Source organism: Balaenoptera borealis (assembly GCF_965194805.1).
Source record: "Balaenoptera borealis genome assembly, chromosome: 3".
NCBI lineage: Eukaryota > Metazoa > Chordata > Mammalia > Artiodactyla > Balaenopteridae > Balaenoptera > Balaenoptera borealis.
The window spans coordinates 14,319,636-14,334,283 of record NC_138866.1 but is presented as its reverse complement, the minus strand read 5'-3'; the positions used below and the strand labels follow the sequence as shown (position 1 = coordinate 14,334,283).

General features: G+C 43.5%; 1 protein-coding gene and 1 long non-coding RNA gene across 2 annotated transcripts in view; one reads left to right on the top strand and one right to left on the bottom strand.

Annotated features, from left to right (window-relative positions):
- LOC309624946 overlaps nt 1-14,648 on the top strand; it is a 436,224-nt gene that overhangs the window by 119,013 nt on the left and 302,563 nt on the right. The gene's annotated exons all lie outside the window — the stretch shown is intronic.
- Nucleotides 1-14,648, bottom strand: part of FOXN3 (forkhead box N3) — a 407,081-nt gene that overhangs the window by 296,362 nt on the left and 96,071 nt on the right. The window contains exon 2 of the mRNA XM_082383725.1: nt 3,166-3,281. The gene's annotated coding sequence lies outside the window, so the exon portion shown is untranslated. The remainder of the gene's footprint in view (nt 1-3,165; nt 3,282-14,648) is intronic.

Genomic DNA, 14,648 nt, shown 5'->3' with positions numbered 1-14,648 from the left:
TAATTATGTTGGGTCAACTGTCAAATGCTAGGATGCTTCCAGACACACTGGGGCATGTGTGACTATCCCAACTCCAGCCCATCACCATTCAAGACCCGGTAAAGAAGTTAGGTAACGATTATATCTTACGTATTTTACAACTCGTTATACCTTTTAGAGATCTTTCATACATCTTTTTAAGCCTTTCGTAAACTGTGTGAAAAAATGTAGGTCTGGGTTAATTACCCTTTAATCATGAGCAGACAGAAGCACAGATAAAAGTTTGGGCTTTCCCACAGTGACACAGTGTTGCAGGGGCAGTGGGAACCCCAAGCGTACCTCATGCTGCTCCCTACTTCCTACCCTCCCAGCAACGAGACAGGGTCATGTGACGAGTTCTGGCCAATGGACTGTGGACGTGGAATTGGTCTGAGTCACTTCTGGTCTAAGGCACCTAAGAATGGGTGTGCGTTCTCAACTCTTTTTCACATATCGAAGCAACCAGGAAGCCACAGTTTGAGACGTAGGTGTCACAAGATGGGGGAGGCAGCAAAGCCACACTCGTGCAATCCAACTCTGGGTGAGTGAGAAATAAACTTTTTTGGCACTAAACCCTGAGATCTGGAGCGTACTTTTTACCCTAGTATCCCACAGCCTGCCCTGGCTCAGCTAGCTAGTACGATTAGAACCCACATCTCCAACTTTCACCAGTTTTCACTCAACAGTATCAAAAATTCCACCAGATTGGCAAAATGCTGCCAAGATTAAATGCCATAGCTTACTCATGGCAAATCTTCAATGCTTACTTGATTTAAAACAAAATGTTTTTTTGGTTTAAAACAAAATAGTTCACACCCAGTGCCAAGTAAAAAGAAGAAAGTTCCCAAATGCAGGCTATATTTTAATTTGGTGCTGATTTGTTCCAACATTTACGTTAACCCGAGAAGCCTGGATGCCTCGCTTTAAAGACAACCCTAATAATTAGATTCCTGAAATGAAACAGCCTCAGTGTCATAGCTAGCTTTAACTGAAAGTTAAATAGATGAACAGAAAAATCCAACTAGACTATGACCAATTCTCTATCTCAGTCTAGAAAATTCCTCTCTTCCTCTCTTGCTTATTTAAATCCTACTCATCCTTCAATCCTATTTTCTTTATGAGGGAAAAAGTTCCACACCTCAAATTTTGCAAACGCTTGTGTCAATCAATTGCCTAGGCCAGAGGATAGCAAATTTTTTCCTGTAAAGGGTCAGAAAGTAAATACTTTACGGTTTCTGACGCACCTATTCAACTCTGCCCTCGTAGCGCAAAAGCTGGTATAGACAATCTGGAAATAAATAAACATGACTATGTTCCAGTAAAACTTAATTTACGGACATTGAAATCTGAATTCCGTATCATCTCTATGAGGCAAAATATACTATTCTTCTTTTAATTTTTTCCAGTCATTTTAAAACGTGAAAACCATCTCGGCTTGTCCACCCCAAACAAGCAGTGGGCCAAGCCTGGCTGGCGGGCCGCAGCTGACCCACCCCAGGCTTAGAAGAGGCAGGGCAACAACAGATTAGGCAGTCGCTTTTGTGGGAGGGGATCACAAATACTGTTGTTCTAGTTCTTCCACTTCCCGGTGGCTGGTGACCCGGGGCTCTGACTCCAGGAAGGCCTAAGCTCCCGGATCAGCCAGGCCTCAGTGCCAGAAGCGCTGCAGCACGCTACGGCAGGTGGTGTGTGGCCACGCAGACCTGACGGGATGGGCGGGAGCCTCGGCCGGCGACCCTCAGCAGCACCCTCAAGACCCAGGGCAGGAAAGCCGCCACTGCTTTATCCGAAAGAGCCAGGTGTGGGCAGGATTTGCTGGGCCATTGCAAGATGAATCAGCGCACTGGGCTCCCACCCCTGACTATGGCCCCAGCTTCAGCCTTGAGGCCCTCCCTGAATTCTGGTTTTCTGAACTCTTGATACACTCTTGGCCTCAACGTACAAACTCATGTTCCTGGCTTCTTCTTCCTACCCTTCCGTTCCACTTCTCAGCTCAGAATCACCCCGGTGAACCACCAGGTACTGAGGTCACTCTCACAGCACCTGGTTCATCCCGGGGCCCTGTCAAGCCACACCTGCCAGGCAGAGTGCGGAGGGGAGGGGGGCAGGTATGTAAGAGTAAACAGTCAGGTAGACAGGCAGAGGCCAGGTATGGGCAAGCCCAAGGAAGCAGAAGGCCAGCCAGGTAGCAGCCAAGCCAGGGCTGGGGCACCAGAGACTAGGGTCCCCTGAAGGAAGCTGTCAGCCAAGGTGACTCTGTAACACAGCAGGTAGGGTGTCCCCAGGGGAACCTTAAGGGACCCAGGCCCTGAGAAGGAGCCAGGCTCTGGCTGGGATAGAGGCTCAGGGTCCTCCAAGCCCTGTCTGGTCCTCACTGGCTAGGCTCATGGCAGGCTCATTCCCACCTTCCGGGCCAGACCAGGCTGCTCCTCTTCCCTCCTGGCTGAATGAACCACAGTGACCAAGCCCTCCTTCAGCCCTCCCTCTTCCATGAATTCTCTGATTATTTCAGTCCCAATCCTCAAAGTCTCTTAATTCCCTGAACCAGAGAGCTACCATAGTGCACTGCTCCGGCCGGAAGCTGAGCGCCATCCGCCATTTTCTTATGAGCGAGTCGTGGCTCTTTTGCTAAGGTCTGAGCTTCGTGAGGATGTATCTTATATTTTTATACGTCTTATAGTTTTTTATCCCCATCTGCCCTGAGAACACATAACAGATACTCAATAATACTTATTAAACTCAATTAAAAGGTCCAACATTAGAAAGATTAATACAATTCAAAAGAAATATAGTATTATGGGAAAGAAAATGATTTAGAGAAACTACGTACGGCAGAGGCTAGTTTCTATACAAAAATTCCCAGCAATGTTCCTGTTGCTTTGTGTCTATGACACACACCAAAATTTTAAATAAAGATGTGACTCAACATTCTCATTATCTTAACGCCTAAATTCATTGACCACATTGTCAGTCTGATCAGCTGTATAAATTGATCATTAAGAAGACGCGGAGGAAGAGGGGGAGGATATCAATTGCTGGGGAGACAATCAATTTGGCATTTGCATTTAAATATAGCTTTGGTATTTCATTTATTCACTGCAATCTCCATGAGGTGTAAGCCAGCTGGGGGAGGCAAAGCTTGATTACCTGAGTCAGAATGGGTCCAGGAAACCGAGGTCAGCATTGCTCCAGTCACAGAAAGGACAGAGAGGCCTCCATGATCACGAGAACGCTGGTCTTCTAGGAGATGATGCGTCTAGTGGCTGGTGGAGAGGAGTAGAAGGAAGATGGGATTAGAGCAGAGGAGGAGAGAGAACCCTCTCAACCACAGTGGATGTCATCTCTGGCCTGACTCTCTAAAACATGACATACTTCAGTGAAAAAGTCAATTGCAACTGTACCTCTTTATTTCTTGGAAAGTTATTGAAGCACTGGGTCTTTCGTGATGGAGTGTTCTTGAAACTGCCGCATGGGGCATAAAAGGACCCAGAGATTTGAAAATACATGGCATAGATATTATGAGATTATCTTATTTTACTATAGCTGCCATTGAGACACTTGTGAGATCATTTTACTTTACTTCAGCTGTCACTGAAACACTTGTCTATATAAAGGAAAAACATCAGAGCACCAGCAAGCCTTCAAGGCCAGCGTTCCACCACGAGAACCAGCCTTGATCCTCTCGGTAGACCAGGTATACAGGCTGCAAAGTCAATGGCTCTCTAGTCTGTTGTTGTAAAATAAAATTACGCTGGCTCTATTCCTGGAGAAAAAGATGCCATCAAGCTAAAGCTCACAAAATGGGCTACAAGTTTGGAGGATACAGTTAACCTATAATCTTACAAAATAGAAAAGTTGGTACACAAGATAGATGGCATAATAATTTCTAATGGAAGATACTTTTTTGACCTACACATCAAGGAAGACACAGCAACAGGCTCTCTAATGAAAAGAATGGTGTGAGCCTATGAGCTCTAGTGTGAGAATGTTAGGAAATAAATTCATTCTATCAGTGGTTCTCAAACTGTGGTCCCTGGAAGGGCAGCATCAGTATCACCTGAGAATTTGTTGGAAATGCAGATTCTTGGCCCTACCCAAGATCTACTAAATCTGAATATTTGCAGGTGGGGCTCAAGGATCTGTTTTAACAAGCCCTCCAAGTGATACTGATACATCTTAAATCATTAATTCATCCACTCATCCAAAGACATTGAGTCCATTGTTAAAAAATAAAATTACCCTACTCTACTGCATGTTAAGCTTCAATTAAGGCCAAAGTATTCGGCTAGGGATTGGGGAGGGAAGAAGGGTCAGAGTGAGAAGACGATGAAATCCCTGCCCTTGAGAAATGTATTGTCCTCTATGGGAGATAAAACAGGTATACAGGCAACTCAAATACAGACTGTGTTATTTTCTCTAACAAAGAGTTAGAAGGTTTCAAAGGAGACATTTGTTTCTGATTGGTGTGGGGAGGCAGGTAAGGGAAAGCATCAAGACAATAGTAATGGGACGAGATCTGCACAGGATTTTGACAGGTGGGAATAGGGAAAAGCTGAAGCAAAGGCCCAGAGGTGAGAAAGCATGAGGGTTATTTTGGTACATGGAGGAACCAGGTCTGGCTGATACGTGAGAAACTTGGAGGTGATCTTGGTGAGACAAGGTTACTGCCAAGCACAGACACGTAAATGCTAGGGGCCCGTTGCTTCTCTTTCTTGTATGAAGACTACTTAGCGGCACCTGTGGCTTATGTTTAGAAACTGACATCTGATAAACCAGGTGATTTAATAATTTCTAAGTCTAGTCTGCTTTTCTGTACTTTTTGAACTGCTTTTTCTAGAGGGGAGCACCTCAGCTGCTTCAAGGATTAACTGCTGAAGGTTTGCCCTGGAGGAAGACACAAAAGAAAATTTCAAAACAGGCATAAGAATCCGGATGTCACAGTAGCCTCAGGCCATTCTGCAAAGGGGCAAAATGTTACCACAAATAAAAAGCCCCTGAGGGCACTGATGGTTTTAGCTTTATAAAATAACTCAAGTGGAGAGGGGTGTGCCTTAGTCAAAAGGAAAAGTTAAACCAGGGACTGGGAGAAATGGGTGTAGGGATCAAAAGGTACAGACTTCCAGTTATAAAGTGGATCAAAAGGTACAGACTTCCAGTTATAAAGTAAGTCGTGGAGATACAGGATGACTATAGTTAATAAGACCGTATTGCATATTTGAAAGTTGCCAAGAGAGTAGATCTTAAAAGTTCTCATCACAAGAAAAAAAATTTTTTTGTAACTATGTAAGGTGGCGATGTCAACTCGACTTATTGCGGTAATCATTTTGCAACGTATACAAATATGGAATCATCGTCGTACACCTGAAACTAATAAAGTTTTATGTCAATCATACCTCAATTAAAAAAATTAAAACATGCCCTAAAAAAGTTAAACTAATACTCAACACTTCTAATTAGAGAAAAAAACTACTTTTCATGATCAAGAAGGTATGGCTTTTGCTTCTAAAAAACTGACATAAATAGAAGGCTTTATTTCCTGGTGCTGCTAGATGAATGATGAAAAACTGAAGATGTTTTTGATGTCATGCAAGGTTCTGATGGAAGTGAAGCTGGATTCAGAATCGGCTGCTCATCCCAGTTCTGCCATTTAGCAATCTGTCATTAAGGGCAAGGCACTCAACTTCCTAAACCTCAGTTCTTCATCCATCAAGAATTAGAGACACTGGGCTTCTCTGGTGGTGCAGTGGTTGAGAATCTGCCTGCCAATGCAGGGGACACAGGTTCGAGCCCTGGTCTGGGAGGATCCCACATGCCGCGGAGCAACTAGGCCCGTGAGCCACAACTACTGAGCCTGCGCGTCTGGAGCCTGTGCTCCGCAACAAGAGAGGCCGCGATAGTGAGAGGCCCACGCATCGCGATGAAGAGTGGCCCCCACTTGCCACAACTAGAGAAAGCCCTCGCACAGAAACGAAGACCCAACACAGCCATAAATAAATTAAAAAAAAAAAAAAAGATTAAAAAAAATATATATATATATATATTTCTTCCTCTGGGTTCCAGTCAAAAAAAGTTTGAAAGCCACTAATGTAGGTGACCTAGACCACCCCCAAATCTACCAAAAAAAAAAAAAAAAAAAAAGAATTAGAGACACTGACTTGTCCCACCTTTGAAATTTAAATAAGAAAACAGACAAGAAGTTGCTCTGAAAATTATAAGGTGCAATATTACACAGGGGTATATTTTTATTGTATATATAATTATACTATCCTACTCACTGAGACATTTGGGTACTAATCATACTTGTTACTGTATTGGCCTTTGAAAATATAAAAGTAAAATGTTTCTTAGGCCCAGACTCTCCTTTTAAATATTTGCAGATAGAGCAGTTCTAAGGCACAAACTTGGCATCAACCAAACTGTCCTCCCAAGAAACATTTCAAGGTAAATTTTTTACTTCTAATTTTTTTTTTTTTAACTTTTATTCCTCTGACCTCGCTAGAGCATCCAGATATCTTTCAGCAGCTCCTGGTGAGCACGACTCAGTCTGCAGCAACACAGACATATGATGGCTATAATTTATCATCTCTGCAGTAGTTTAGTCCCAGATGGACCATTTACTAATTTATTTCCATATGTAACTGGCAGAAAGATTAATCAGGCTTCCAACTCAGAAACCTGAATTGTGCTTCATTCCCTTAACAGGCTAACTCTGGACCACAGGAAGTACACCGTTTACATAGAAAACCAAGAGTTTCTCTTAAAAAGCCTGTCGACCTTAGACACAGGCCTTTAAACACACACACACACACACACACACACACACACACACACAAGGCCTGCTCCTTATGTCAACTTGGAGGGCTGGTTCTTTCTTTAGATACTAATGGACTTCCCATAGGAGCTGCGTCTGATAGAACTGCAGGCAGAAGTAACGCCAAATCAGGCCCAGTTGCAGCTACAGTTCCCTCCCCGTGTGTGCAAGCACGGGGTCTCGTATTTCTGAAACTGAACAGATCTTTTTGCCATGGTGCTACACCCAGCTGGCCGGCTGTGCGGTGCCCAGGCACTGGAAAGTATGTGCTTTCTTTTTTCCACTCTTTTTGAGGGTCTGAACTTGACTGAATCCAGCAGCTGCCGTGGCTTCAGCCAGGCGATGGCGATTGAATTGTTAGCGTCGCTCTCAGGCCCCCTGAGTTCAACTCTCAGTTCACTTTTGTTTTTAATTCTATCCCAGTGATATCAGCCTTGAGCAAAGAGTGGTTAGTGGAATTATTGTTGGATGACGGTGTTTACAGATAGAAGGCCAGCCGATCCCAAAACGGGGCAGAAAGGAAAACTGACTGGTTATATCTTCAGTGGAACCCAAGGCCACAGCCAGGAAGGCTCAGGAGGCAGGACCACGTAGAGGTATAACCGGCTGGATCCACACACACCTGGGTCACTAAACAACCATGTGGCTTTGGAAAAGTCACTTACCGGTTCAAGTTCACAATTCTCTCCTCTGTAATATGATTTTAGCTCCCCAATTTTACCTCTAAAATCTTTGATTCCATGAAGATGAAAAAAATATCAGCCATTCACCTGGTTTCCGTGTTTAGATGATGCCAAACAGCCAGAAGTTTGGAAGCATCTGAAAGTAGCTGAATTGGTCACGATGCTTGGTTCTGTGACAGACATAGCCTTAGGAATCTCAGTATCTAACAGTCTGTCTTTGAGCAGAAGATTGACCAATGATGTATATCTTTGCAAATGTTTAAGAATTCAATGAAAAACAAGTTTGAAGTACTGTTCTAGGTATGGCAAAAGCTACAGAAGTACCTAAATCAGGGTCCTGTGTCTTTGATACATTTACATCACAGTTCAGAAAAGGTACAACTCGTCCTGATACAGTGAAATAAGTGCTATAATTTGAAGACCAACTGTTATGGGAGCATGATGGAAAGGATGGAAAAATCATCCCAATGAGGGTGACAGGGGGAGATCTGTAAGGTTTTTTGGAGGAATTGGAATTGAAGCTGGGAAAGTGGGAGGAAAGGAATCTGGGCAGAGACAGCAGCAAGAGCAAAGGCCTAGCAACTTCCCCACGTGGCCAGGATATAGTATTTATTACCCTAGGGCAGGCCCCGGGATGCTCAAGAAAGAGACCTAGTGACAGAGAAGGCTGGAAAGGGACTAATGGTGGAAAGCCCTGGACACCAGCCTGGGGATTGGCTCTTACCCTGTGACCATTAAGAACCTTCAGAAATAACTAGGCAGTGGAGACTCTAAATGAGCTATGCCCAGGAAGTTTATTCTGGCAATTCTACTACCATTTACGATCGGTAATAAGATCAGTCTGTACCTTCATTTTTCTCTTATTCATTTCATGCTGCCACTATTTGGGAATCCCTCAAATTTACTTTTTTCCAAATCAATTTCCTGGCTCTTCAGATGGAAGCAATTGAGTTTCGTACAAGCACTGCCAGGGTTTTACATTTGAATGACTGGTGCCGCCTAGGGCTTTATGTTTTGGTTTATGTGTTTTTCTATTCTTACGAAAGAGTTAACATACCATGGCTTAGACTGGTGTTTTCTGGAGATTTTTTTTTACACTGGAAAGTACTTTGGGATGATGAAAAAAAAATATACAAACGTGTCAACTGTTGGAAGGGCTTGCACTCCCCAAACAGGCAAAAGTTGAACCATCATCCAAAGTAGTTCATTGGCACTTTTTTGATTTCCAGTTTCAGAGCTCAAGGGTAATGAACCCAAGGCTTCCAGGGCCCCTCAAATGTAATAGCAGAACATCAAGTAAACCCTCACACCAATAGTATTTGGTTTCTCTGCCTCGGGAGACCAAGCACAGGTGGCTTCCTGCAGCTGTCACAGAGAGAGGCTGCCCACCAGGATACCCAGGGCCCGCCGGGCAGCTCAGGCCATGGGGGAGGGGGTCTGCAAGCCTGCCCTCCCGTCGGCCCCAAAGATGGGCTGGGGTCCCGAAACTACAGAGATGAGCGTGAGAATAGGCAGAGGGGCTCCCCGTCTGAGAAAGGAGCTGCCTTTAGTATAAGCCACCATAAAAGAAACAAAAGCAAAAACAAAAACTCCCCTTAGAAGACACAGACTTCACTTCCCGTCTCTGGGTGGCTCGGACTCAACATTAGTTTCACTTTGGATCACCTTATTTAGAAGGCAAATCGTATCTATCCACTAAGGTGTCAAACATTCTAGGGTTCCATCCCTGACTCATAACCCCAAATCCCTCCCAGCCCCCCACACCCCCAGGTGTGCAGGAGGCTCCCGAACCCCCTCCTCCCATAGGTGTTCTCTGAACATTCAATCAAATAATTACTGTGAAGAACAGTGTGCAGTAGACGCGGGAGACAGTTCCCTGTGCACATAAAAAACAGTCACACATACAAGAGTTGCATTTCTCATGCCACTTTTTATAAAAGTCCACCTATGGTCAGAAAATGAATCCTCCTCAAATGAATAGATTAGCTTAAATTACCATGCCATTTTACATTCTCTTTCCTGATACATAAATAATAAAACTGTAAGGTAAATGCAGGCTCACACTGAATAATGGGCATAAATAAAAATATTCTGACATGAAAAACTCAGTATAAATTGAACTACAACATACTTGAAAGCTCCCGCAATCATAATGTGCACATCAAAATCCATTAACCTAATACCTAGGCTACTATTCACAAGCAGAGGTCTAGCCTGTAACTAAATACTCATTTGAACAATTCTCCTCCTAAATTACTGTACAATTTGATTGCAAAGTCACACACTTACAGAGTCTATCATCTTTCCTTGGGTGCTCTCTAACCAACACTCAAGTCTTATCAGGCTACAATGTGGCAGCATAATATAAACACACAGGACAGTAAATGGTACCAAAAAGTAGCAGCGAATGTCAAAGACAAACCAGGGTCATCCTGGTGAGAAGGGAGATATTTACATAAGCATTCAGAAAGACAATGGAGCCCCAATTTCTCTTTAACTGCATACCCAGTCAACCTCTCTGCTCCTCACCTGATCATTTCTATATAAAAGCAATTTTACAATGATACATTCAAATACCTTAGTTGCCATAAACTCAGCAGCAGTTAAAGATTCTGGAGCACATTGATTTGCTTTAAGACTCAGCTATTTTCAACCAAAGCTTACATTCCTTACCCATCACTACCCGCCCTCCAAAAAATTAGTTTCACTGACAATATCCTTCTTAAATATGTCATCTACAAAAGCCATTTTCTTACCTTCGTAACTCACTCACATTTGTTTCATTTGATGATATTTACCCAAGCAAGGATAATTGTTTGACTGGAATCTTGCAACTTTCAACTTTGCCCAGATTTTGCTGTCATGAGGAAGGGGAATGCCGAAATCCCCAGTACATCGCTTAGCTGAGCTAATATACATCTGAATCGGAGCTATATTTTAAATTCTTTTACACTTACTTAATATAGTACGTGCTGCCTGTCCACTGATGCGATATCAGAAACCTGCAAGCTACTATTTCTGCAACTGTGTCACTGTAGATAGTCTGAAACATGTACGTAGCTGTTGCCATGGAAACAAACACAGCTAGGGTAGAGTGCCACGCTGTGTTAATTCCTTCACCCATGAACCCCAGGGGAATGCTAACATTCATCTTCTTTCTCCTTTAGTCTCACACTGCTTTAATATTTTTTTAGCATTATCAAATGATGTACTAAATACATATGGTACACCTGAAAATACGGATGGCTGAAATGAGCTGTGTGCCAACCTAGCCCGCTGGGTATCTGCTTAAGGTGGTGCAAATAGGCACGGATCCTTTCACTAACTTCTCCTGGGAGAAATGGAGAACTTTGTTTCTTTCTTTTAAAACGGTGTGCGTAGGACAAAAAAAGGTGAGCATCTCGTCTCACCTAAGGACAGTTATCATGGAATTGCACCACAATGAAGACGCGATCAGAAGTGTGCCATCTCAGTTCTGTGAAAGGCAGGGGGAGGTTTTGCAAACTTTCCGAAGTGGATCCAAGCTAAGAGTTGTTCTCCCTTCTAACTAGAGCTGCATTCGCAGGCTGTAAATCCAATCGTTTTAATTAGGCAAAAGCATAAACCCCAACAAGGGCTTCATCTGTCCCCAGTTGGTCTTTGTTCCTAAATCCATGGAAGAAGGTATCAGAATGAGTGAGGGACTAACAAGATGGAAACCTGCCATCGTTCAGAAAGAAATGTGATTTTCCTGGAATCTGAACATTCTCGTATTTGCATCAAGTTCAAATCGCTGCCCTTATCAAATGTTTGGATCGGTGAAGAAAAATCAAATTCTTTCATTACACCTAAAAGCCAAAACATGTAGATACTGTCTTGCTGGGCCATCTTCCCATTCTTCAAACTGGTATGCCACTTTCAATACTGGGGTTACTCATCACAGTCAACAAAAGTAAGCTCTTCGAAATCTTAATTACATCCTATCCCTTGGGCTACTTAATAATATTCAATCTAGATGAAAATGGCCACACTTTAGATTTACATGCTGATGTGCTTCACTGGAATACAATTTTCACACTGAACAATCAGTTGCAGGCTTTAAAAATGCAGATCCATGACTCTGAACTCGCATGTTTTAAAGAAACCGCTACTTTATTTGCAAGGGCTATGGCAAAATCATTCCTACAAAAGATCAGCAAAGTTTGACTACCATTTTCCTAAACTGAATCATTCTTGGCTACATACTATGATAATAGTGATCAACGCATCCGTAAGATAAGGCAAAACAGAAAATAGGTATATGCACTTTACTGGTCAAAGAACTATGTCACTTTTTTAAAGCCATCTCAAGAGGAGTCCAGTATAAAGTCTAGTCTTCGAGTACCAGCAGGGCAGGTAGTGATGACTCTTTAACTAATCCTGACCAGTACTTACAAACTTAAGGAGCAGAGTCACAGCAGTAAAAAACAGTCACTTCTTACCTTTACTTCACCCTTCCATATTTGTTGAGTATTATGAAGTGCTTTCATATAGGACATCTCATCTGACTATGACAAGATTACACTATGAATTAGTGTGGCAATTATCAGCAATCTCATCTCCTATGGGAGAGCACTGAGATTCCAAAGTCCGTGACTGGCCCCGAGTCACACATTCAGAGGCACAACTCTGCCTTCTGTTAACTGATCTCATGCTCTTTCCAAGAGCCACACTGCCTCTAGGTGTGCTCACAAATGTACTGGCTTGTAAAGGACTTAAAATAACTGTAGCAACAATACTTAGAAAAGGACAGATACTAAGTATCAGATAAATCAGTGTGGGCATCAATTGTGGCTGGTGGTTAAAGTTAGGCAATGCTCCTCTCAGCCCTCGCCCACCTATATTCTTCCAAGGGTGGAAGGAGATGGGTCAGCCTTCAGGCTGGGGTCAGCCCCTGCCCCCAAAGCACATCCTCTCAGCCTGCTCCCACGTCCTGAACCCTCTTCCTTCCCATGTGTCCCACCCTAAATCCTGGCCACTCCTCAGAGAGGGCCTTGGAGGGGAAAGATGATCAGAGGCTCCTCGGGCTTTGGAGGTGAAAGGGGGATCGGGGGTCAGCAGGAAGCAGCAATAAATTGGTTAGCATCCTGTGATGGTTAATTTTACGTGTCAACTTGACTCGGCCACAGAATACCCCAATACTTGGCTAAACATGATTCTGGGTGTGTCTGTGAGGGTGTTTCTGGATGGGACTTGAATCGGTGGATTGAGTGAAGCAGATTGCCCTCCCCAACGTGGGCGGGACTTATCCAATCCATTGGAGGCCTGAACTGAACAAATGGCAGGTGAGGGAGAATTCACACTTCCTGCCTATCTCTGAACCGGGAATTTGGTTTTCTGTTGCACTTAGACTGGAATTTAGATCAACTTTCCTAGTCCCCAGCCCCTTGGACTTGAACTGGAACTGCACCACCAGCTCTCCTGTGTCTCCAGCTCAGAGACAGCAGATCATGGGACTTCTCAGCCTCCTTAATTGCATGAACCAATTTCTTAATAGAAAGATATATAGATACAGATATAGATATAGATATAGATATACACACAGACATACACATGCACTGTTGGTTCTGTTTCTCTGGAAAATCCTAATACATCTCCTTAAGGAAGGAAGTCATTCTGGACCAGTAGCCACCAAATAATCCAAAGTAGATTTCATTGTGATTTGGGCTATTCACGACCTCCTACCCACATCACCCTGAATATCAAGAATGAACTGGGCACTTTCGAGAGGACAACCTGAGGCTGCAGTAGGAGTCCAGAATGCCTCCGACAAGCTGAAGAAGTTCACGGAGTGGGTCCTCAACACCATCGACATGAGCTAGGCCGGGAGAGGGGGTCGCGGGGGCGCCTGCCCCCTTAGTCCCGCCGGTGAAGGCATCCTCCGAGCTGCCGCCCCAGCTCCCAACTTTGCCCCCTTTCGGGGAGTGCACAACACGACAATTGCAGATCAACAATCATTATCTGCCTTTTGTAGAACAGAAAAAGAAAAAGGGAAATAAAAATTTTTTGAAGTAAAAGTTTAACTGCAAAAAAAAACACAAAAAAACAATGAACCGGATTTGGTCATGCTACATCATTTTGGTGAAAGAGGACTTCCTCGGAGTGAATTCTTCCAGGCCACTGGATTTGTTCTAGTTCGGCCTGGGGGAGCTGATGAAGCAGAAGGCATCCTTAGGGGCAGCGTCCTGGGGAGGGTTCTCCCAGACGGCAGGGAAAACTGGATTCTCCCGACGGGTGTCCCAATTCAAGAGTCAGTGATTTGGTCCCTTTTGACGAAAGCCTTTCTAAAATGGATTGTATGAGAAAACAATGAATTGGGCAAAGTGGATAACATGTGATTTAGCCTGTTATAAATATTTTTCATGATTTGGCTGGCATTATGCGCATTATGATACAGAGGTGCCCTCAGAAGGCAGAGAATCTTGAGGCAGGAGGGCAGACCGGGCAGCACACAGGACAAGGCTCCTCGCTAGTGCAATGTTCTCATCCCTGTATCTGCATTTTAATTTTCTCTGGCCTCCACTTGCCCCTCCCTGGCTGTCAGGGTTATCAGCTGGCCTTCTGAACACACCAAGTGGCCTGGTTCTGGCTGTTTCCTCCCTGTTTTGATTCACATCTAATATGCCAGGGGCTGGGAAACCAAATAAGAGAGTTGATTAGAATTTTGTCTGAAAGAAGATGAATACAGGCCCGAGAAAGTGTCCCTGAGCACAAAAGTGTCGACTTTTGGATGCCCTTGACTCTAGATCAATTAGCCTAAAGCCAGTCACCTGATGAGCAATTTGCCTATAATTTGAAACCTTTTTGAGTGTTTTTACATAGGAATGTCCTTTGGTTTTTTCTTTGTTTGTTTGTTTTTGCCATCTCTTTGGCGTTATAAGGTTTGTAAATGAAGGGCACACCCAGCTTGTTTTTAAATTTTAGTTTACGTTTCATTTTAATTTTTAAATTAAATATTTTTTTTGAGATAGTGGCAACAAACGCGAAAAACACTCCACATGGAACTGAATTTCTGGTGAACTGGTTATTAGGCAAATTGATAAGAGAACTGGTGTTTTAAGGGAATTTTCACTTTCACTTCTCATTTTCATTTTTTTAGAATTCAAAAACCCGTCCAA